The 23,312-nt window shown below is 43.9% G+C and overlaps 1 protein-coding gene across 1 annotated transcript in view; it reads left to right on the top strand.

Annotated features, from left to right (window-relative positions):
• CHSY3 (chondroitin sulfate synthase 3) overlaps positions 1–23,312 on the top strand; it is a 589,492-nt gene that overhangs the window by 553,025 nt on the left and 13,155 nt on the right. The gene's annotated exons all lie outside the window — the stretch shown is intronic.

Here is a 23,312-nt window from a genome sequence, read left to right on the forward strand (position 1 = left end):
CTCTGCCGGACCATCGCACAGAGCGAGAGACAGAGTTCTACGCTGCAAAAAAACAATTGTAGAGATAGGTTCAGTTTATTTAATGTATACATAATGGAGGCAAAAAATATGGGGGCAGAGCCCCCATGCTCTAATTAAGAAGCAGCTGGTGGTGGTGGGGGCCTAAGGTTGTGGACGAGCTTGACTTAGGAAGCATGTGCGCCCCGATAGTATTAGAGGGGTTCGGGGGGTTTTCTCTGAGAAAAGGTTGGAAAAAAGAAGATCAAATGAAACATTTTGTAGCTATTTTTATAAGAATTTGGTAAAACATCTATAAGATTTATAAAGCATTTCGGAAGGTGTAGACATTAAAGAGAACCAGCCGACACGTGTTTTGTCGCGTATGAGACAGTCTTCCCGCGACTCCTTACCGATTCAACTTCATCGCCCAAACTCCGTGGAGACAACACTTAATAGAATTCTCAAACCACCACCGTATTATCCAACAGTCCAGGGCCTTGTCGGGTCGGAAATATCACTGACGAAGCGACTCTCCCTATGACACTTCAATTTTCCTTAGCCCTGAGGAGTCGCGGGAAGACTGTCCCATACTAGACGAAACACGTGTCGGCTGGTTCTCTTGAACATTAAAGACACCTTTTCCAACGACTAACTCCAAGAAAACCAATTAATTATTTGTTTGCATATGAAAGGCTTTGTCTCCATTGTCTCAAGTGTCTATGCTGACATCACTGTTTAATAATTAGAGTGTGCATAGGTTTCTGTCTTTTACTGTACGCAGTGTTAGCCTGGGCTGACACTACATTGAGGGGTTATAGGGCTTATCCCCTCTCCCTTTTTGCACCTGAAATGAATGAATGAATGAATGAATGAATGAATGAATGAATGAATGAATGAATGAATGAAAATTGCACTTGTATAGCGCTAAACTACCCGGAGGCCTCGTAGCGCCTGTGACTGAAATTGCTTAACGCGGGCTCAGGGCAGATCAGCAGAATTTGGCATACAAGTGTGTTTTCAAGGCTTTCCTGAAGGACAGGTGATTACTGTTGCCTCGAAGGGATAGAGGGAGGGTGTTCCAGAGTTTGTCCGCAGTATGGGAGAAAGAGCGGCCTCCCCATCGAGCTTTCCTGACTCTAGCGGAAGTAGCCAGCCAGAGGGTGCAGGAGCGGAGGGAACGGGACGGGACGTAGGGAGTAGCCAAGGGATGCAGAATGGCGGGACCTGCGCGATGAAAGGCTTTGTGTAGGATACACATAGCCTTAAATTGTACTCTTGCCACTATAGGGAGCCAGTGAAGCTCCCTTAGGGCATTCCTCGCTGACTGCCAGCGAGGGAGATTGTAGAGTAGGCGGGCCGCACTATTTTGTGTGACTTGGAGCTTCTGGGTGGCAAAGGTCGGAGCTCCCATGTAGAGGGCATTCCCGTAATCCAGGCGGGAGAGTATAAGGGCCTGGACCAGGACCCTCCTTGCCTGGAATGGGAGCAGAGGGAGCACCTTCCGCAGCATCCTCATAAGCCCGAAGCAGGTGGCGGCGGTCTTTGTGGCTTGGACTGAAAAGTCCAAAGCTTTATCGAACCAGATCCCGAGGCTTTTTATTTGGGACTTGGGGATGGGGGGCAGGCCCAAACATGGTGGCCAGATGGATGCAAGAACAGAGGGAGAAGGATTGCCCAATAGGATGACGTCTGTCTTCTCCCCGTTAAGTTTTAGGCAGGAAGATTGCATCCATCTGGCAACAGCCTCCAGACAGGGGCCTAGGGTGTGGGACGATCCCTCAGAGTGGTCTAAGGAGACCACCAGTTGGGTATCGTCCGCGTAGGTGACGATACGCACACCGAAGGGATGGACTATCCTGTCTAGGGGTTCCATGTAGGCATTAAACAGGGTAGGGCTCAGGGAGGAGCCCTGGGGGACCCCACACCTGAGTGGGTGTTTAGGAGACACCGCCTCGCCCTTAAAGACCTGGAAGAAACGCTCAGCCAGGAAGGATGTCAGCCATTCCAGGGCCGCGCCCGACACGCCCATGTCCGCCAATCGATGTAATAGCGTGACATGGTTCACCGTGTCGAACGCGGCGCTGAGATCTAAGAGGATGATGGCGACTTTTCCACCCCGGTCCAACACAGCTCTTGCCTCTTCCGTCACCGCTAAGAGAGCGGTTTCAGTCCCATGCAGAGGACGGAACCCTGTCTGAGAGGCCCGCAGAAGACTATTAGACTCCAGATAGTTCATCAAGGTGTTATTTACGTGCCTCTCTAGCAGTTTGCTCAGCCAGGGGAGTAAGGAAATAGGACGGTAGTTCGCCAAGTTGTTCAGGTCAAGATTGGGCTTCTTCAACAGAGCCCTCACCATCGCACACTTCCATGAAGGTGGTACGGATTTAGAGGTGATGGATGTGTTGAGAACGTCCAATATGACTGGGCGAATAATGTCCGTGACCTTAGTGAGGGTCTGGGGGGGTGCTGGATCGTTGGGAGAACCAGAGGTGATTTTGGGGATGAGTTTATCCAAGGCAGGAATGTCCAAAAGTGGGATTGTATCAAGCGTACAGAGGACAGAGGAGTCGGAGGTTGTAGATACGAGGGGTTCCGTATCATTGTTAGCGTCCCTGAAAGAGGAGTATATGGCCTGGATTTTTTTGGGAAAAGAAAATGGCCAGATCGTTACAACGATTTTGGGCGCCCTCGGCAGAGGGACACTCAGCAGGGGGTGAAATAAGGGATTTGACAATTTTAAAAATTTCCCTTGGGGCATTAGTGGCTGCATTAATTTTGCCACCGTAGAAAGAAGCTTGTGCCACCTTTATCTCCTGTTTGTAGAGCTTAATGGCAGTTCTATATTCAGTTTTCCTGAGTTGAGAGTAGTCCTGTCTCCAGGCTCTCTCGATTTTCCGGCAAGCTAATTTCATGGTCTTAATGGCAGGTGTGTACCATGGGGCTGCTTTGGGTCTTTTTATAGAGTTACTAGATTGTATGGGGAGAACCAGATCGAGTGTGCTAGAGATCCAGCCATCGAAATTGTTGGCATTGTTGCCATTCTACTAAAAATCACAAAATATTATTGCGCTTATACTTAGCTGTGCGCCCTTTTTCTAGAACCTGACTAAAAACCCTTTTCTCAGACCCTTCAAAGTACAACACTTTCCCTACTGTTCCATAGACTGGAGTGAAAATAGTAAATGTAATCTCTCCCAAGTCTAATGCTTTACCTACTGTTGTATAGATTTTTTGTGGAGAATAAGGAGAGCTTGTGAGGGAGAGAAGCCGGAATGAATACTGCAATATACAAGGGCTAATGCTTGCTCCACGCTGAGCGTCTTAGACAGCCTCTTGCTGCAGTGGCTGAGACTGTCTTCTGAAGCCTGTACATAACCCTCCCCCTGAGTAGCAAGCAAAGCAGAGCAGGAACATGTACATTAGGGGGAACTCACTATATGAAGGAATGAAAGAATACATCTGCATTATACTCAATTGACTTGGTAAAGGTTTTTTTCATTTCCATCCTCTCAGACTTCTCGTCAGCCCCTCGGAACATTAACCTGTGACCTGTGGCGAAATTCAGGGTGGAGCTCAGTGTACGCATCCAGTCTAGTTTCACCCACCACTCCCACCTCGACTCCATAGCCATGCCCAGCCCCCTGTTGTTGTCAGTAATGGCAATCTGAGAACTCTGCCATGGGCCACAGTAATGAACGCCCCAGGGCAGATAGCAGCAGCTCCACTAAATCTGTCCACACCCACCACTCTCACGCCACTCTGCTCATCTGTGAATCAATGGCGAATGAACACCTTACCCGCACATTCGATGCGCTCCCCCTTTCCCTCAGAAACACATCCTTAGCTTGATTGAGATAGTAACTAATACAAAGCTCCCCCCAATGGAAGGATACACCCTAGAGCCCAGCACATAAATAGACACAAAGGTCTATAAATAGTTCATCAAGGTTGAATCCACACTGTGATGAGGTTCCTTAGGTGTTTAATACATTGTCAAAAGTTCATCAAAGCTTGAAAAAAGCATATACACCATCCAACGTAAAAAGTCATCCAGTTATAAATCCTCCCAATGCATTTCGGGCAGATGACTAGCCCTTCCTCACGGGACAGCTCTACAAACAAAAAGGAAAATACCAAGATATCACTGAGATTCACCTACATATTACAATGTTTACACCACCTAGATCAAACTGAGGTGCCATTAACCGCATGCACGAAGCAATGAAAAGAAAGGTTATGAACATGAGCATGCCAAAATCCAAACTCGATCTAAATGAAAAGTGCCAGGGAGTGTTCGAAAAATAATCAAAAGCAACATCATGCCAGATAAACAGGGGTATGAAGCAACACTACCCAAACACTGTACACGGAAGTGATGTGGCACGCAGTGTATGAACATAGTGCCCCTCTATAAAGTGAACAAGGAAGACAGCGTGACGATAGTAACAAGCCACCCAGGCGTAAAAAAGAATGACAAAACCAGAGGTGTTATTGAATCGTGAAATCTGATACTCACGAAGAGATTACATCCGTGACTCGTTGCGTTAAGATATCTGCGGGAAACGCACAACAATAATCAGAAACTGCATATAAAGAAACCGACGTATCCGCCGAGATAATGAAAAAGTCTCCGGTGAGGAGTACTTACATTGCGATCAGTTCGTGAAGACACAAAGTCAGCAAAGTCTCGGGAACCCCACGAGTGTGCGATCCCGGTGAAGATTAGTACCGGCGTGTGATGCGTGCATGCAAGTAGAAAGCGGACTAACTTAGAAAACGGGTGACGCCATGTTGGATAAGGAGAGTGAAGTGAGGCAAACACTGCACGTAAAACAATATGAGCCATCGTGTACCCCACGATCATTGATGATACCGTATAATGCATAACAAAGGACAAAGAAAATGAAAGCGGATACAATATGATCAAAACAAAACAAAAAATAAAAAATAAAAACATAAACATGTAATGTAAAAGTAGAATAGGCTGCTGCAGTTAATGAATGAGACAGTGAATCAATGAACATGAGGTGTGAAAGTCATAGGTAACACAGGAATTCCATCCGGTCATTTAGACCGTGTGGCTGCATCGTCGCCATGTAGCGGATCCAAAAGTTCCCTCTCTTCAGCAGAGTATGCTTGTGGTTATGCGTGGGAGTAACTTGTTCCAGTACGAGATATTTAAGCTGAGCTACTGAATGTTCATGTTCAGCAAAGTGTGCTGCAACTGTAGATTTGATATTTCCAGTCCTTATGTTGCTTTTGTGTTCGAGTAGTCGGGTTCTGATTTTTCTTTCCGTATGACCAACGTAACATTTCCCACAGGGACATTTCAACATATAGATTAGGTTGGCTGAGTAACAGGTGGCATTTACTCGCAATTTGATGGGATGGCCCTTCATGGGATGGTTTGTGACGTTGCCTTGGATACAGTTATTGCAATTACTACAGTTGTAGCAGTACCGCCATGGGAAATTGCGCGGCGCCGTCATACGCCAACATCTTCATGAGTTGCAGCACACTTTGCTGAACATAAACATTCAGAAGCTCAGCTCAGCTTGTATATGCTTTTTTCAAGCTTTGATGAACTTTTGACAATGTATTAAACACCTAAGGAACCTCATCACAGTGTGGATTCAACCTTGATGAACTATTTATAGACCTTTGTGTCTATTTATGTGCTGTGCTCCAGGGTGTCTCCTTCCATTGGGGAGCTTTGTATTAGTTTAGTTCTCCACGCTGTTAGGTACAGACAGCGTACTTCCCAGGTAGCACGCCACAGACTATCACAGTGATTTAATTGCAGAGTTACCCAGCTGTGCAAGTCCTTCTCTCATTTTCTTGTTTGAGATAGTCTCACCAACAAAACCTGTCCCAACTGTCATAGGCTCTCTAGAACATCACCTGCCTCCTAATATGTGAAGGTATATCTAGTCCGCCACACATTTGCGTTACTAAACAGGGTGTGCCTATTTCTTTGCTGAAATCTTCTTCGTGTCTGTGTCTACATGTGTTCCTACCTCCCTATCAATTCTGAAGGTGTAATGAAAAAATGTGTGTAAGGTAGGAAGGAACCTCACGGGAGCAACCACCAAGGAACTGCTGACTGGTACTCGTCAGTGTGTTCCACTTATCATCATTGGCTCCTTCCAACCACAAAAGAAAATGTTGTGAAAAAATTTGTAGGTGATTCGTAAGAACTCAAATGTGAACCTAACTACTTACACCTATAATTGCCCAACCCCCTGGGTGAGAGCACCGCTGATCATTGCTCCACCCCGCTAAAACTGAGCTAGATACCACTAGCTAAATGATACACTTTATTTGCTGCTGGGTATCTGCTCAACTTAAAACCAACATTCTACTGTTGAGCCTTGTTTTAACCTATATGAAGCCAACATGTTTTGTTGTCTATCATTCTTGGTCGGCAACTTCTTCAGGGCTAGGGATCAGTGCCACACACTACTGTTATTATCCAGCACCTCAAACCTGGTGGTTGCCACTTAATGGCATACCTGCAGCCACCAGTGTGACGTATGTGTGTATCTCCATGTCTGACAATTCCAGCCGCAATCCTTTAACCGGACCTCCTCCTGACGTGTGTCATCTAAGACTCCAGTTCCCTGATTGGATAGAACAGCCCACTTCTCCATTATTGGAGTGGGGGTGCTCCACCCCTCACACCCATGCTCCTCGTCCACCTAACCTTCCTGATCATTGTCCGCTGTTAGCTTAAACTAGTTTATCAAAGGTTTGACGAACTAGCCCTAGTTTACCTCAGTTGCTGCATATTTTGTAACCAGAGACATCTTAGACAGCTGGTCGAACCCTAGTGAGGTTGTGACATATTAACGAACACTGCATTAAGTAAATCAGAGTGAATGCATAAATGATAATAATATTTTTACATAAAGCGTGCCATATCAAAATATTGCCATTTCTAAGCGCTCTAAATGGCAGTGATCCTATTGCCCAATATAATGATAACCAAAATACCGACCTCAAAAAAATGGAAGGTTGTGTTGACCTTGCCAGGAGACAGCATTGTGTCCTACAGATCACTGCTTATCTCAACTGCAAAGTCACTGAGCCATTCTACTGGCTTAGAAAGAACTTTTCAAAGTTATAGTCCTGTTTTACCTGCTGCTCAGCCAGTATGAGTGTGCTGTGTGGTATGTTGGTGCATGGTGATGTATTGGAATGTTAGGGTGCCTGTGAGTGTCAATTGGAGTATAGGCTGAGCAGCAGGGAGGCTGCTCCTGATGGGGCTCATTACTATAGCTCATCATTGAAGCTTATTATCTGAACCTATTACAATAAATCATTTTACAGAACTTACACTTGATTTTGAGGATTTCCTGTATTACAACAAGTCCTCATGATCCCCTTTTATGACCCTTTGATCACAGTTCATGGCTTTTCTGTTTCTAGGGCTGGAAATCACGGTTAGTATTTAAACTCTATAAGCACCTTCCGAATTAAATGCGGCAACAGGTATTTAACAAGTTAGTGAGTGGTAGTAAAGCAATCAATTGATGTATTGGAGCACGGCGACTGCGCAGCTGGTCTGAGTGGCCTGAAACTCTGGTGTCTGTCTACTGAGCTGGGAGTGTTTTATGAGCACTGTGAAGTGAAGTCTTTGGTTCCTGCAAATGGCCGCCTCCATCAAGAAGTTGGCATAAGGTGTATGTCTTAAGTCGCTGTTGTAAACTCAGCAGGACAAAGGCTTTGTCAGACTTTTGACCAAGATCTACTCCGATCGAATGCAGTGATACCAGGCGGTGTCTTCCGGTCAATTTACTGTGACCTCTTATATGAAGCCAGTACTTATGTGGTATTTAATTAGTAAAGAGCCTTGCATTTCTTGAAACGAGTTAGTCAGATCCTGTAGATTGTGACAAGTTCTATGATTAAAATTCTCCATGACAAGTTCTTGTCTTTGAGAGGTCGCCTTTATTTGATTTCACATTTTTGCGAATGAATGCATAGCACGAATTGTCCTGTAAGAGACTCCGTAACACAGTGGCAGACCTCATCTGATACTTCTATCAGAACTACTACAGCTCGCATTGCTGAAGCCTTTCCCTTTGTTTACAGACGTGTCTTCCAACCCCCTCGACTTGCAGTGTTTAAAGACAATGTTTCCCTCTAATAAAGTATTCTTTCAACTTTGGATTGTAAAGATTTACTATGAAGCATCCCTGAAACACTTGGGAAACAATATGTGGCCTGAATTACAGAGACTTGTTTGTGAGTACTTGCAGCTTACTGCAGACTTAGGTGTGACAAACTCAGTCAGTGCCTAGAGTCATAGATAATTATCTAGGAGCTGGTGGCATATTAAAGGCGAAAGGCCCTCTTCAAGGGTGCCTGGGGGCTCCCAGCAATTAGATATTCAAGCTTGTTTGGGAGATGCAGCAATTATGAAACTATATGCTGATGGCGCTGTTTTCTTTTTGAAGACTGATTCTTGGATAACAGCCTCTGCCTTTGATACTGTACAAGGGTTTGCACTTTGAGAGGAGTATCGGAAAAAAATCAAAATAGGACCGATGTTATACTGTTTAGCACCACATTAATTGCTCGCCCTGCAGTCTTTATGGAAAATTACCGTAGAAATACTCCAAATTCTGTTTGGATCTCATGTCATGTTCTCAGGCTAACCCCCCCCCCCCCCCCCCCCCCACACACACACACACACCACCCGATTCCCCATACTTTACCAAGAACAGCCACAAGTCTTTTGGTGAGATGGGAGACGCAGCTCTCCCAACTGCTGGCAGAGTTCCTTTAGTCAGATTGCCGTCTTGCCACTACGGGGCCGATTTACAAGCCCCCTGCACCTCTTTTACGCCGCCGTTGGGTCCCTTTTGTGACGCAGCGGTGACGCAAAAGATGAGCCATGGTGCGGGGTATTTACAACGTGACGCATCTCCCAGATACGTCACGTTGTAAAGCCCTGTGCCAGAAGGAGGCGTTCCATCGCAGGGCGGTGGGGCATTCCGGCGCAGGAACGCCTCCCAAAAGGGGCTGAGTGAAATCTACAAGATTTCACTCAGTCACTTTTGGGCCCATGTTGCGTCAAAACCCTGCGCCTGCTTGAAGCATTGTGGACATAGGGCCACCCAGAGCATTGCTGGAGCTGCGTCACTCTTGCGACTCAACTCCAGCATTGCGCCATTTTTACCGCACAGATGCGTAACGCATCTGTGCTGTTTTTGCTCCATGGTGCGCCGCATTGTAAATGCGGCGCATCCAGGGTGGCGGAGCTGCGGCGCACAATAACTGGCGCATCCCTGCTGATATGCAGGGATGCGCCAGTTATTGTAAATATGCCCCACAATGTTTCCATATGAACGAGGATACTTTGTGTTTTTGCTCTGGGGAGTCTCATAGAGGCTAATTAGATTTGGATAATGGGTTCAGTTTAGAGTTAGGTCTAAAGCCGGGAATCACTCATCGTTGCAGCATTCCCCCAGTAATGATATGTGTCCTTCATTTCTTCCAGTACCAGAATAGCTACATCAATTACCACAGCATTATATTGATTTATGGCTTCAGTCGTTCATGGAAGACTGCCACGACATCCTCTGGGCTATTACACGTGAAAGTGAAACAAGACATCTCAGCCATGCCTCGCTTTTTCAACAGACATAAAAAGTGGAAATAAAACACTTATAGGAGGTGTGTACTTACACAGTCTCCTTACTACGTGGTTTTCACGGGGCTGTTAGATCTCTATGAAAGGGTGGTCCAGGAAGGTAATAAAGAGATGTGGTTTTATTGAACAATAAATGAGTGGGGTGTACGGTGCACACCTCCACTAACTTGAAAGTGCAAATGGCATGGCTGACAAATAGGTCCCACTGTTTCCGTATGTGTTTCTGTATGATATGTCAATACATTCAATATTTTCAACATTACTATGCCTCATAACATAGTGGCTGCCATCACTGAGAGCACAATGTATATAAATCTCGCTCCAAATGGCAGTATAGCAATTTATATTTGAAATGATTACATATTTGGTGGTCCAAAATGTTATGTAGAGCTTGTGCTCTTTGTGCCTTGGGCACAACTTGTTATGTTTATTGTCAGGGTCTAGAAAGAACCCTGTGATTGCGGGGTTCTCGGGTGGTTGAACAGGAGGTCCGGGGATTGGCAGTTGGTGACTGGCTGGTCCCGGGAAGCTGGCTCCTACCTGTGTCTTCTATTAAAGCCACTTCTTCACTTCATCCATTGTGTCAGCGTCCTTTCTTCTTAACACAATACTAAAGCTAGAAATCTAAAATTACTAACCGACCCACTGTATTGACCCTTCATGAACATCAGCTTTGTGAAAGGTTGTGTGTGGCACCTCTCACCACTGGTACTCCACTGCACCACTGATACAGTTAAAGCTAACTTGCATGGGAATCTCCCATGAAAATATGCCCTTCCGTCACTAGTGCTGAGGATTTGCATAGCTGGAAGGGCAGGGCACACTCCACCCGGAAATAGCCCGTCTGTTGTTGGCTAGTTATGGGCACTGTGTAGGGGAGCAGACAGTGCTTATCATGATTGAGAAGAAATTGGTGGCTTCTATGAACAATCTGTTGAGCCTAGAATTGGGATTTTAAAAAGGGATCCACAGGGGTGTCGTACCAGAGTACCATGGACTTCACCTGGCAAAAATAGTGTGTCCTAACTATCATTTACAAAAATATCGCCAATTAGGTTTCGAACATTCACTATGGGTACTGCAATAGTTTTGTAAAAGAAAAATAGGACACAATATTTATGCCAAATTATATTATTTTAATGATAATCTGATCTCTGTTACCTGCTTTTGCTGCCTGCACCGGTGATTCCTGCCCTGGTTTGAATTTCTCTTTGTGGTGGTGGAAACACTTTGGTGGGACGCTGTCCCAGGGTCAACGCTGCTTTTACAATACATCCACTGCCTGCGTCAACACTCCGGGAGAGGACTCTATATCCCAGTGCAACCCCCTTGGACTAGCTCCCGCGAGTGAGGGGGAGACGTGGTCACCGCGCTTATAGCGCTGCCTCTCTACCCGAGGCGTGGGACGCAGCCTGGACAAAACCCAGGCCAAGGGCGGGCCCGTCTGAGCCCGTCTGAGTCTGGAGGGGGCAGGGCTGGGCCACCCCTCTAACTTTTGACTATGAGTAAGGGGCACAGTTTAGCAGCTGTTTTGTATTGCCATGCCACCTGTTGGGGCTAGCTTACTGGGCAAACGCAAATCGGGAGTGGGTGGGGGAGTTGTGGGAACCCTTGATGCATTTCTAACTAGGGCTGAATCTGCACTTATCCACAAGATTCAATTAACAGAGCGCAGGCTATCGTTAGAACCTTTTACATCAATAGGTTGCTCCTCCTGGGTCATCTAGTCAGCCCATATCTGTCTTAACTGCTTCGACTCCTCCTATTCCAACAAGCCCGGAAGGCTCCCCTAGAGTAAGCCTGGGCGTAGTTTGAGTAGCAGCACTACACGTAGCTTCACGTAGTATACTTTGAACTTCACGTAGTGCACGTAGTCAGCGTAGCGTAGCTGATGAAACTGTGTACTTATCTGCACTGTGAAAAACTTGCAAATGGCATTCTGCATAAAATAAGTATCTCTATCTTTATATGCTAAAGTGCATATAGTACTTTCACAAAAGTGAAACTGAAAAATTAGCAAGCAGTGAGAGAGGTGATGATTTTGGGATCCTCCCTAGCCTAGGGGGAGTACCAAACAGATGCCTTGAAAACAAAAAAGCACATCTTATTGAATAATTTGATGGTGGTCCCATCCTCTTAGGACCACCCCAAGCACAGTTATTGGCAAAAAATCATTACCAACCAAAGGCCCTGCAAAGCATTATGGGATGAGATTAGCAGTTGGCAGTGAATATTATATAGTATCCAATATCAAAATAATTCTACAAAGAACTGCAGTTCAACTGGTGGTTACTAGATGTCCCTCACGAGTCAAATGCAAATGCTTGATGAAAGGGTTTCAATGGTTTTGCATTTGACTTGTGAGGGACATCCAGTAACAACTAGTAGAACTGCAGCTGGATGTAAGAATAATTTCAATACTTTGCATTTGACTCATAAGGGACATCTAGTAACGACTAGGTGAACTGTAGCTCTTTGTAGAATTATTTTGATATTGTATACTATAATATTCACTGCCCACTGCTAATCTCGTCCCATAATGCTTTGTAGGGCCTTTGGTTGGGATTGTTTTTGTGCCAATACATGTGCTTGGGATGGTCCTAAGAGGATCGGACCATCACTGAAGTTCAACAAAATTTGCTTTTTGATAATGCTCTTTCTGTTCAAGGCATCTGCGGTGGTCCTAGTGCCTTGGGTGCACAGCAGGCCCTGAGAGTTGGTAGAGCGCATTCATTCCAACAACCCTTAGCTAATGAGTCGTATGCCCCAACATTTCTTCACTTACCGCCGGAAGCTACACCTTACACTGTCATTTTGGGTAATGTCCCTGAGCTTACACCACAGACGCAGGAGCATTGGTCTACCCTGCGAAAAAAGGCATTAGATCTGTTAGGCTCTAGGACAGGGATAACAACCCAACTGTTTACAGAATTTAAAATGGTGAGAAGGGTACCTTGGGTTGGGAAGTCCCAAAAAACTCTGCGGGGCGACTGTGTGGTTTTGAGCTTTAGGACACCCAGCCTGGTCCAGTACATACTGTCGAAGGCAGGGAATCGTGATGCAAGGGACACTATTTCAGTGCTTCCATTGGGATTCTTCTACCGACCCATAACAGATCTCAGCTGTGCCAATTGGAGAGGGATATCCAACCCCTTGGGGCAATTTAATTACTCTGTCCCTGTGCGCAACCAATTTTATGCCCTTTCTTCATTGGAAGGCATTGACTGACTTGACCCTAGTGGCACTGCAACAACAACAAGCCTCAATGGGGGTTACACGGGATTAGACCAAGGTTCTTTCATTTGTGACCCTGTTGACCTATTCAAAATCAGGACTGCCAATCTAGCGAGAACTGAAACTGGGGATAACTCTGGCTATTCAGGGTAAGCGGAAATATCTAGGGAGGAATTGTGTCTAGAGGGAAAGAAGGAAGGCCTAGCCAGTGTGCCCAGGTTGGATGCTTCCCACAGAAAGGTTCCCTCGGTATGGTTGCATCAAGATCCACAAATGTACCTGCAGTTCAAATGCCCCTCTCGATTACATACCCATGGCATAATAAGACTAGCATTACAGTGGGTTCTTGGAACATCGCGGGGCTTCTATCTACAATTGAATCAAGTGATTGGTCTATTTTTATCGAATAGCATGACATACGGGTATTCCAAAAGACATGGTCCATGGATCAAGTTTATCACCCCGGGTTTCAGAATTTCTCAAAACCAGCACAAGGGGGACGTAAGGGAAGACCATCTGGTGGACTCACCTGTTGGATGAGATGTTCTCTCATTGATCCCGAAAGGAAGGGCAACAGGCCCGGATTGTATACCGGCGGACTTGTATCTGCACAATAAAGAGAATTGAGTCACTTACATTACTTTATTAGGCAATGCTATAGCTAGTGGGGCACCCATCCCTGCTACTTGGCTTGGAGCAGTTATAATACCGATACATAAAAAGGGCGACCGCTCGTCACCTGGCAATTACAGGCCTATTAGTCTTATTGACTCAATGCAAAAAATAATTGCCAGGTTGGTAGTCAGTCGTATCCAAGTGTGGATTGAGAAGCATGAGATCTTATCACCACTGCAGGCCGGCTTTCGCCCCTTACCAGCACTATTGACCAGGTTTTCAGGTTTGTAATGATTTATTGGAGAGTAGTTATCATAGGGGGGATCCCTCTATGCAGCTTTTATCAATCTTAAGTCTGCATTTGACTTGGTCCCACATAATAAAATGTGGAGTGTCCTTTCAGATGCAGGGATGCCTCAGGAGCTATTAGCAATTTTAAGTAAACTGCACACTTCGAACTATGCACAGGTTAGGTGTGGCTCAAATGGTGAGGTTACAGATAGATTTCTTGTCCTAAAGCATGTGGGCAAAGGATGTGTCCTGGCGCCCACGTTGTTTTCCCTGTTCATCGATAGGGTGGTCCATTATTATCCACATGCCCTACAGATGCCCCCACCTTGGTGGGGCTGAGGATCCCACTTCTCATGTTCGCAGACGACACCTTGATCCTATCTAAGACTCAGAAGGGACTCCAGGCTGCACTGTCCAGGTTTGAGGTGTTCTGTCATAATCATGGGCTGGTGGTAAATGTGCACAATACAAAGTTCATGGTTTTTTACAAACACAAGACCATTAAAGGAAGTGTGTACATGAACAACGTTCTTTTATATCAGACAGAGGCGTTCACGTATCTGGGGATCACCTTAGACAGGAAACTTCACTGAAGCCTCACATTGACGTGTTAGCTTTAAAACATGCACAGCTGGCAGGAGCTCTTGTAAAAGAGCATAGGCTCTTGTTCACCAAGCCAATAGCCCCTGTTCTTATGATATACAGCACCAAGGTCATCACTTCAATCCTAGATGGTGCTGAATTATGGGGTTTTAAGAACATCTTCCCTTTGGTATTAGCCCAGAAGAAAATTTGTCGGAGTTATCACGGGACTCCAGCAATCCTCCCCATTGTTGCCCCTCTTCTTGGATTTGGGTTGTTTACACATTGAGGATCTTGCCCGATATAGACCAATAGTGTTTTGGAGACGGCTCTGGGTCACCCCTGAGCTCTACCAATATGCTAAATCCCTTTTGGATTTTGGGGGGTTGGATGTTTAGGCAAGATCAAATGGCAACAGAATATAAAAAACACCCTGTGTGGGATGGGGATGAGCGGTTTATGGGAGCATCCAGAAGAAAATCCCTTTCCGCCTAAAAGGGAGTTTAAGGCTGCCTATTGGGATATGGTTAAGATCAATTATTTTTCTTCCACTATTAGGCCCACCCTGTCCTAGGATTTTTTTATGCTTAAACAGGACATTGTGTTTGAGGCTTATTGGGATGTCATCCTAAGACCAATGGACAGGAAACTATACCACCAGTTTAGGGTTGGCTCTCTTCCGATCAACACCTTTACAAATAAATGGCTTCTGTATGGGTCAGATCAATGTCCTGTATGTTTAGCCCAGACGGAATTTATATCCCACGTCCTTTTTGTATGTCCGGCATACAAGCTACCCAGAATCAAATGGTTGAAACCCACATGTATGACCCTGGGTATAGATCTGCCTTGGAGACCCTAAGGATTCTGCAGACATCTACCAACAAACCAATAGTTATTGCCATGGCGAAGTTCCTGAGCTGTGTCTGGCTTATTCGATCTAAAAAATTAAGAGAAAGCCAAGTCTAGTTCTAATTATCCAGACATTATGCCATTTTAGTGCGGCTTCGTTAATGAAATTTCAGTGGTATTAAATCATTTATTTTCTATATTTCTTACCATTGTATATTTATGGTTTTTATTATGTCTTTTAACACTTCTGAGCTTTTTCTATATGGTATAAACCTTTGTACTAGTTACTGTGCTTAGTTATACCCTAATGATTGTTATGTACTGCTCTGTGTTTTTATTACAAGTATTTTAACTCAACACTGTCTGTACTGTCTTTTATGATTATTTTAATCGGAATAAAGACATAATGAAATGAAATGAAAATGATAATCTGATATACATCCTCCACAATAGGATTCTTTACAACCAGGAAAGTGGAAACAATCTCTTTACCCAGTTGTCAACACCTATACTGGATTAACAGAAAGAGATTTTTGTAATGTAATTATAACATTTTTGAGAAAACTGTAAAAATGAACGAATTTTAGAATACTGTTGTATTAGGCTGTGTCTAAAATTTTTTGTACTTTTATGCTTAAGGGTCAACATTTCTATACAAGTGTTTTGCAATATACTGCTTTGGAGTATGCTCAGGGAGGAATTGTATTGCAAAGTGGAAACAATCTCTTTACCCAATGGCTGTCCACCTACATTTATTAGTGAAATGGAGGATTTTTCCATCCATATTCCAGGGTGGTATGCATTTTGAATAACGTTTTTGCCATTGGGGAATGGAATAGCACAAATTCAAGTGTGATACACGTCGTGGCTTATTAATCTTGTAGCTAAATTTTAGGGCAACAGTTTCAACAACTGTATGTTATGTTGTCGTTTTTTTATTCGCTTTTAGTGTTCAAACAGTGGTTTCTCAAGTATGTTTAGCGTTTCCTAGGTAACCTTTCACTGAACATCGTAAAAGTATTCTAATGCTTGGTTGCAGTACCAGCAGGCAGTGCGTTCTTCAAGGCCAAGAGAGATGAACAAACATGATCCTTGCCTCCATCTGATAGTGATGGACATTGGAGCGTTTTGACTGCATTTGCTTTGGCTCTTTGTGTTCTTGGAAGAAGTACATATTGTGTACTAAAAACTTGTTTTACAGACTTCACATGTATACTCTTATTCACACCTAAGCATTGTGCATTGATTTAAGATGTGTGTGAAAACATGTTTGAACAATTGGTGCTTGTTGTGACATTTTATGAAGAACCACAGAGATATTGGGTACAACCCAACTATTTAACAGATGTCTCATCATCATATCTATCTTTATTTGATCAATCTTGATCATAAAACCACAATGAAAAGATATATAGAGATTTCACAATCCAATAAAATCTTAATAAAAATCACATATAAGCAAAAATATTTTCCCTCCTTAAAATGGTAAATTGAATAAATACAAATAGCTATACGGAGTTCACATTGCCTATAGGAATTCCTTGATGCTAAGCAAATCTATACTGAGCAATGGAGCAGGAGCTGCATCAAAGTCAAAAAAATGGATCAGAATTCATATTTCTTCCTTAATCTCAGTGCTTGAGTGATTAAATTCAGAACAGCAAAGCATATCAGAGGAGACTCAGGACGTTGTAAATAATGCAAACCCTCATAGGGAGTATTAAAAGATCCCCTGCTAAGTATTAAGCGAAGGAACTATTTTCTGAAAGAGGTATACAAGGTGCAAAATGGCAAAATGGCATAAAGAGCTTTATTGACTGAAGTGACCTACCATAGCATGGGCAACATGGTAATGACACAAGCCAGGCGCCAGCAATAGGGAAGGCAACTAAGTAAAGTATTGTGTTCACTCTTAAATGAGTCAGATAAAATCTGAGTTCTGATGCCTTTACCCATGTTAAGTGTGGTTCCATGTCTAGCGTGGTTGAGAGCGGGACGTATGATTGATTGGTTACCATTATCAAGTGAGTTCATGACCCTCGAATCCTCTTTTTTCATAAGGAAATGTTTCTTCATCTGTACCTTATAGTGCACATTTATAATACGCAGATTATCACGAAGGCTACTTAATCCCAACTTTTGAAAAACATCTTTAACATATTTAAGCCATGGTATGGCTGTCCAATTCTTTTGCACTAGGCAGTCCTCTCCTATTATGCGTGAAAAAGCCAATCCAGGAGTGGACTAATTTTTGATCCAAAGTAAAATAAGGGCCAGGCCTACCCTATCGCCTTTGGAAGCTTACATCCAATTCATTGTATGTTATGAAACTTGGTGTAGATTTGAAGTTCTCAGAAGACTATTTAAAAATGTATTCTCAACCACCTGTAAGGATTTAGATGCCATGTACGCCCAAATGCCGGTCCAGTATGTACTGGTAGCAAGGCTTTTACTTTTATAAAGCATGATCATTTCTTTTGGGAGCTAACGTCCTAGTTTCTTGGAAAACCTAAAAATGGATTTGCATGATGCCTGCATTGCCTGAGTCCTATGGGTTAATAATCTTTCCCACTTCATGTTGTCATTGAATAAAAGGCCCAGGTAACAACATTTTTTGTCTTTAAATTTGGTGCCTTCCCAATAAAAAATGATTTCGACCTGGTATTTATTGTGCCACAGGTCATAACATAGGATTTAGTATGGTCAACCTTCAGTACCTGCATACATTTAATAAAATCATCTAAAAGTGCTTGTAATCCATTTGCTGCATGGGCCATTAAAACCGTATTGTCCCCATACAAGAGTACGGTGACTAGGAATAATCAAGGTTGGGGAAGTCTGGTTTACAAGAGGTTAAAAACACCTGCAACTGTCTCTACTTCCACTCGCTCTCAACATCAGCTCTTTACCTCACCCTCTCTCTGTACTTAACATCTGTCTACCTCTTTCTCTGCCTTCTAATTCACCACTGTTCCGCTCCTCTATCATCTTTCACTGCCTCATATCCCTCTGTACCCCACTCCCTGCGCTCACTGCCTTATATCCCTCTGTACCCCAGTCAACACGTTCACTGCCTTATCTCCCTCTGTACCCCACACCTCACGCTCACTGCCACAACATAACCTTCTGTATCCAACTCCTCACACTCACTGCTTGATCGCTCACTTTACCCTGCCATTCATCTTCTACGTGTTCTCTCCCCTTCCACTTGTTCTAGCTCTTTTCACCCCCTTACCTGTTTTAGTACCTTAGTCCTTTCTCAATAGCTCTACTTCTTTTCCTCTTCAGTAACATCTATCTGTCACATCTCTATACTTCCTTTATATCAACGCACCGCTCTACCTCACCTGTCTACCCTAGTCTTTATTATTGCCTCTTCCCCAGCTGTCTCTACCTGTCTCTGACACACCTCTCCCTCTCTCTACCTGACCCTCTCTCGTCTACGACTGAGTTATTCTCCCTCTACATCTTTGATTTACCTGTCTCTGCACCTGAATCTTTTTCTTCTACACCTCACTTCTTTGTCTACCCTTCACCCCTCTCCACCCTTCTGTTTGGCTCACTACAGTCTTTACCCGACTCACCTTTCAGTGCTTCTTCCCATTTTCATCCCACCCTCACAGTGCTCTCCTAGCATGCATCTGTTTTTCCCCTCACCACCATGCCTACCTCTACCCCTCCCTACCTTTCTAACCAGTCTAACTTTCTACCTTCCTGTTATTCCTGGTAGCGAACCTTTAATTTCACGCCTCCGGTTGTATTACCTACGCATTCAAATTGAGTAGGTCATTGCTGTGCTCCCAACTCAACATCGATACCCAGTCCCCTAGCATGTCAACATGCCAAGATATAACAACAAGCATTGGCATAGCCAATAGGTCTCGCCTTTAGGACCATGCCAATTCATGTGTCTAATGTCGGCCTTTCTAGTCTCAATCTCTTTCTTATCATTTCTTCTTGCGTCTCTAACCACTACTGGGTCTCATAGTATTACATTAGTAACCATTTTTAGGGTTTTGTAAGCATTTGTGCGTTCAGGGTTAAATGGGGCGATCGTTCCAATGTTTGTTCATTAATCATTTTTCAGAGACCGTTTTGCATATCATGGGAAAACTATTGCATGTGTAAACTGGATCAATGGCATCCACAAGAAAGCATGAGATCTCAGTCTGATTAATAGTTGGAAATCTAAAAACACTTTGTTAGGGTCCACATAGTTCTTCGTATCCCCAATCGGGCACGTAATTTAAAAGGGAATTTGTTTTAGAAGTTGGGAAGGCATACTGTGGGAAAGAGAAGTTAATGATAATTGGATATTGGTCACTAAATGGTGACGGGTCTACCTCATATTTTTTGAGGAAAGCACAAGGTTATTTGAAAAAACAATTTGGTCAATAATACTACCTTTTCCTCTCCCTACAAAGGTCGGATTGTTCACACGGGTAGCTACCGCCATTTACATCTGTCGTAAAAGACAAAGATTAATTAAGGCTTCTTCTTCTGCTGAAATTGGCCAACGTTTTATCATTGGCCATCTTTAATATCACCCACCTGCTTCCTACTTTATATATATTTAACAATATTAAAATCACCTGTCCAAATAAGCGAAGTACCAGTCGGGTATTTATTCATTGCTTCTATAATAGCAGTCTTTTTTTAAAGGTGCCCCACCCGGCACATTTATAGATCATTCTGTCCAGCAGTTTGTTTTGTGTTGTCTTCGTTTTCTCCAGATTGCAATATCAGCCCTCTTATTTTCAGCACGTCAGTCTGCTTGACATTCCGCGAAATGGCAGACCGTCTTTCAAATAGATATGGCAGATGTGATTGGTTAATGTAAGGAAGTGTTTTAACAGGTTGGTGATCAAGAAAACACTAATGACTGGATTTTCCCCTGAACTGATAAAGGAAAATAAATTGAGTGTCAGTAAATTATTGTGCTTGACTCATGTTCTTATCACTAAGAGGTATGGCATCAATATTGTGCTCCCTCGTCCAATGACCTTGAAGACTGAATGGAGCGGCTTCATTAGCATTCAGCTAGATTCCAGCCAGCTAGATAGCCTGCAACTATATGCTTTTGAAAAGGAAGACTACACACAGGTTATGTACGTCATAGACAGCGTATATGTACACAAATGTATAATGTATTGCATGTGGGTGCCCCAAAAGGTGACAGAGCTCTCTACCAATGTTTAGTATTGCATGTCATGCCATGCCATGCTAAGTTTTATGTGTACTTCATGTGTGTGAAAATGTGCATTTTTTTGTCTCAAAATGTCATGAAATTCCATGTAGAATGTGGGAAATTATGCAAGATTAACCTGAGCGAAAAGTGCTTTGCCAGTGTTTCATGATGCTTTTTTAACTGGGCACACGCCTCATGTACAATAATATCACAAGACACAACTAGGGAGACTAGTTCAAGCAGAAAATGACTCACCACATGATATTTACAGTGGGGAAAAAACCTTCCCCTAGTATCTAGGTAGGTTTTTTTTTTATATAAGGTGTGCACTCCTATAAGTAGTAAGCCAAATTGCTTGATACAAAGTTTTACACATTTTAGGGCAGTTTTGGGGCTGATTAGGATGTTGGTGGAAATGCCACTGGCAGGCTGTCGGTGGCAGTCCCACCATCATCGGGCAGAGCGGCCCACACGCCCCATTATAATGTGGTCGGTCAGACCACATTGATCAGAGGGACCTATCAACGCTTGAGCATGTCGGACCATCGGTTGGATCGTATTCCCTACAATAAGGGCGGTGCCTGCTCTGGCACTACCATAGGGATAACGGTGTCCCTTCCCGACAGCCTTTCTGTGGTGGTACGACTGTCAAAGAAAGACTGTCAGAAATGGACTTTGGGGGGCCCTACCAGGGCCCCCGTCCCTCTGAGCCTCAATTCTGAGGAAAGAGGGTCATCTGTGGAGCCCCGCCAAACATTCCTCCTCTGTGTGCCTGGCGCCATGTGGTGCCTGACAAACGGGGCATGGATGTTTCAAAACATTCCTTTTTCCACTGCAGCTTGTACTAGTACCCTTTTCCCGTATGCAGCACAATGAAAAAGGGGATGTTTACGACCACCTACACAGCAGTTGCACCTTAAATGGATAAGTGAAACCACCGACTACATGTCGGCTGAATTCCAACCCACTGCGATGGTGGTCGAACACTTGTCTGACTGCCATCGTAATTAGGCCTTTAATTTTTTGCATCTTCTACAAACCTAATTAAAGTATTGTCCAAACCTAGTAATCATTTCTGTTACTTTTGTTGAATTTAAACTTTTAAAAATATAATATTGTCACAGAGAACATGAAAAGTGCTTTGTTTTCCCAGTTGAGTCAAGCTGTGTTGCAATACAAAGATGACTATGACCTTAATAGCGTTTGGTTGGTAATTACAGCATACATTTTAGGTATGACTGGAGACAGATTTAGCTGTCTGTTAGAGAACATGTAATCACCAAAAATAGTTTTTTTAAAGCAGGTTAGAGAAAGGGATTTTCATCCAGCTCCATTAAGGGACTGTTTCATTGGCTTCTGATTGGGCAGCTCTTGTGTTAGACCCCCTATAAAGTAGTTCCACTGTTCATAATTGATAGAGATATTGTTAATGAAGGCCATGTGTCAAAATCAATACTAAGGGTCTTTGTTTCCGAGGTGTAACCCAGAGCCAAATACAATAAAAAGGGCTTTTACATTGTGAACGCTGACAAATAGAATAGAAAGGGGGTTTTACTTGGGAACTCTGTGACAAATTTAATGAGAAGGTTTATTTTTATTATGAACAACATGACAAATGCCATAGTAAAAACATTGACTGATTTATTAAGCGCTGTGCAGTTGTGTGTTTCTTACTCACACTACGTCCCTCTGTAAGTTTCGGACTGTTCTTCCTTGCTACCTTTGTGGTCATGAACTAAAGAGGCATACGCTGAGCAGAGTTTGGATTGAATAGTAAGATGGCCCAAGGACACCAGAGATAAAAGACTCGATCACTGTTGGAACATAGTTACACCTAATTGCCCCACGACACCCCAAACCAGCTCCCCTGTCCCCACATGAACTGCAATAAAGGTACAATATTTTTGTCCACTACCCCAAAAGAAATCAACTCTGCTACTGTCCATCTCCCAAAGCACCACCTCCTGTAGTGTAGTAAGCTGCAACAGCTACAGTGACAAGCCTAGCAGAGGATATCATACTGCATTTGCCAAAGTGTGCTAGGGCAGAAGTGCTGTATGGATTGCCTTCTCCTAGTTTGGGTGTCTTTTGTACTAAACAAACAAACTTCTGAGTAACTGTGGTGTGCTTAATGCCTTCCCCAAGCAGAGTTTGCATTACATATTTGTTAGATCACTTGATCGGGCACCCCTCCAATCCAGTGCCGCTGACAGTAGTGGGTTGGTTCTATGCGGTGCTATGCTTGTTTGTCTAGTGCATGAATACATGCTCTTAGCACATGTACGTTATTGGTGGCAAATTAGCTGCTCCCATTACACTCACTGTAGCACACCTGCAACCTGTGTGTGAATGGCACTCACAAGCAAGGGCACTAGGGTGGCCTTGGTGTTGGTGCACTGGGACCAGCATCAGCCATGGAGAGCAGATCCTAGAACCTATTGCAGAGGTGTTCATATGATGCCAAAGGCAGAGTCCCACAGAAGAGGACTAGTGACTAGGAATACAATTATGTCCAGTTCAATGGGGGTGAGATTCTGTACAATGGTGATTATGGTGCTTGGTGACACTAGCAAACACACCAGGTTGTGCTTATAATGTGTGGGTGTGTGCAGTAGGTCAGCGGGTAAGGTGACCGGCCTGTGGTATCTGGGCAGGGTTTTCTTGAAAGTAAATAAATGACCAGCCTGGTCACTAATTTCCACCTCAATCTCTGGGCTGCCTCATTGGTGCGGTGGATTATTAATGTTTACAAGATGAGGAGGAAGACTCTGTTTAGAAATGGTTGCTGCAGTGTTATTTTAAAAAGAGGGAAACTGTTAAAGCCCTTACGTCCTCGTAGACTAGCAGGAAGCCCTGTTACACACCTCACAGTGGCATAACATAGGCCCCAGC

Source organism: Lissotriton vulgaris, chromosome 3_1 (genome assembly GCF_964263255.1).
Source record: "Lissotriton vulgaris chromosome 3_1, aLisVul1.2, whole genome shotgun sequence".
In the NCBI taxonomy this organism is placed as follows: domain Eukaryota; kingdom Metazoa; phylum Chordata; class Amphibia; order Caudata; family Salamandridae; genus Lissotriton; species Lissotriton vulgaris.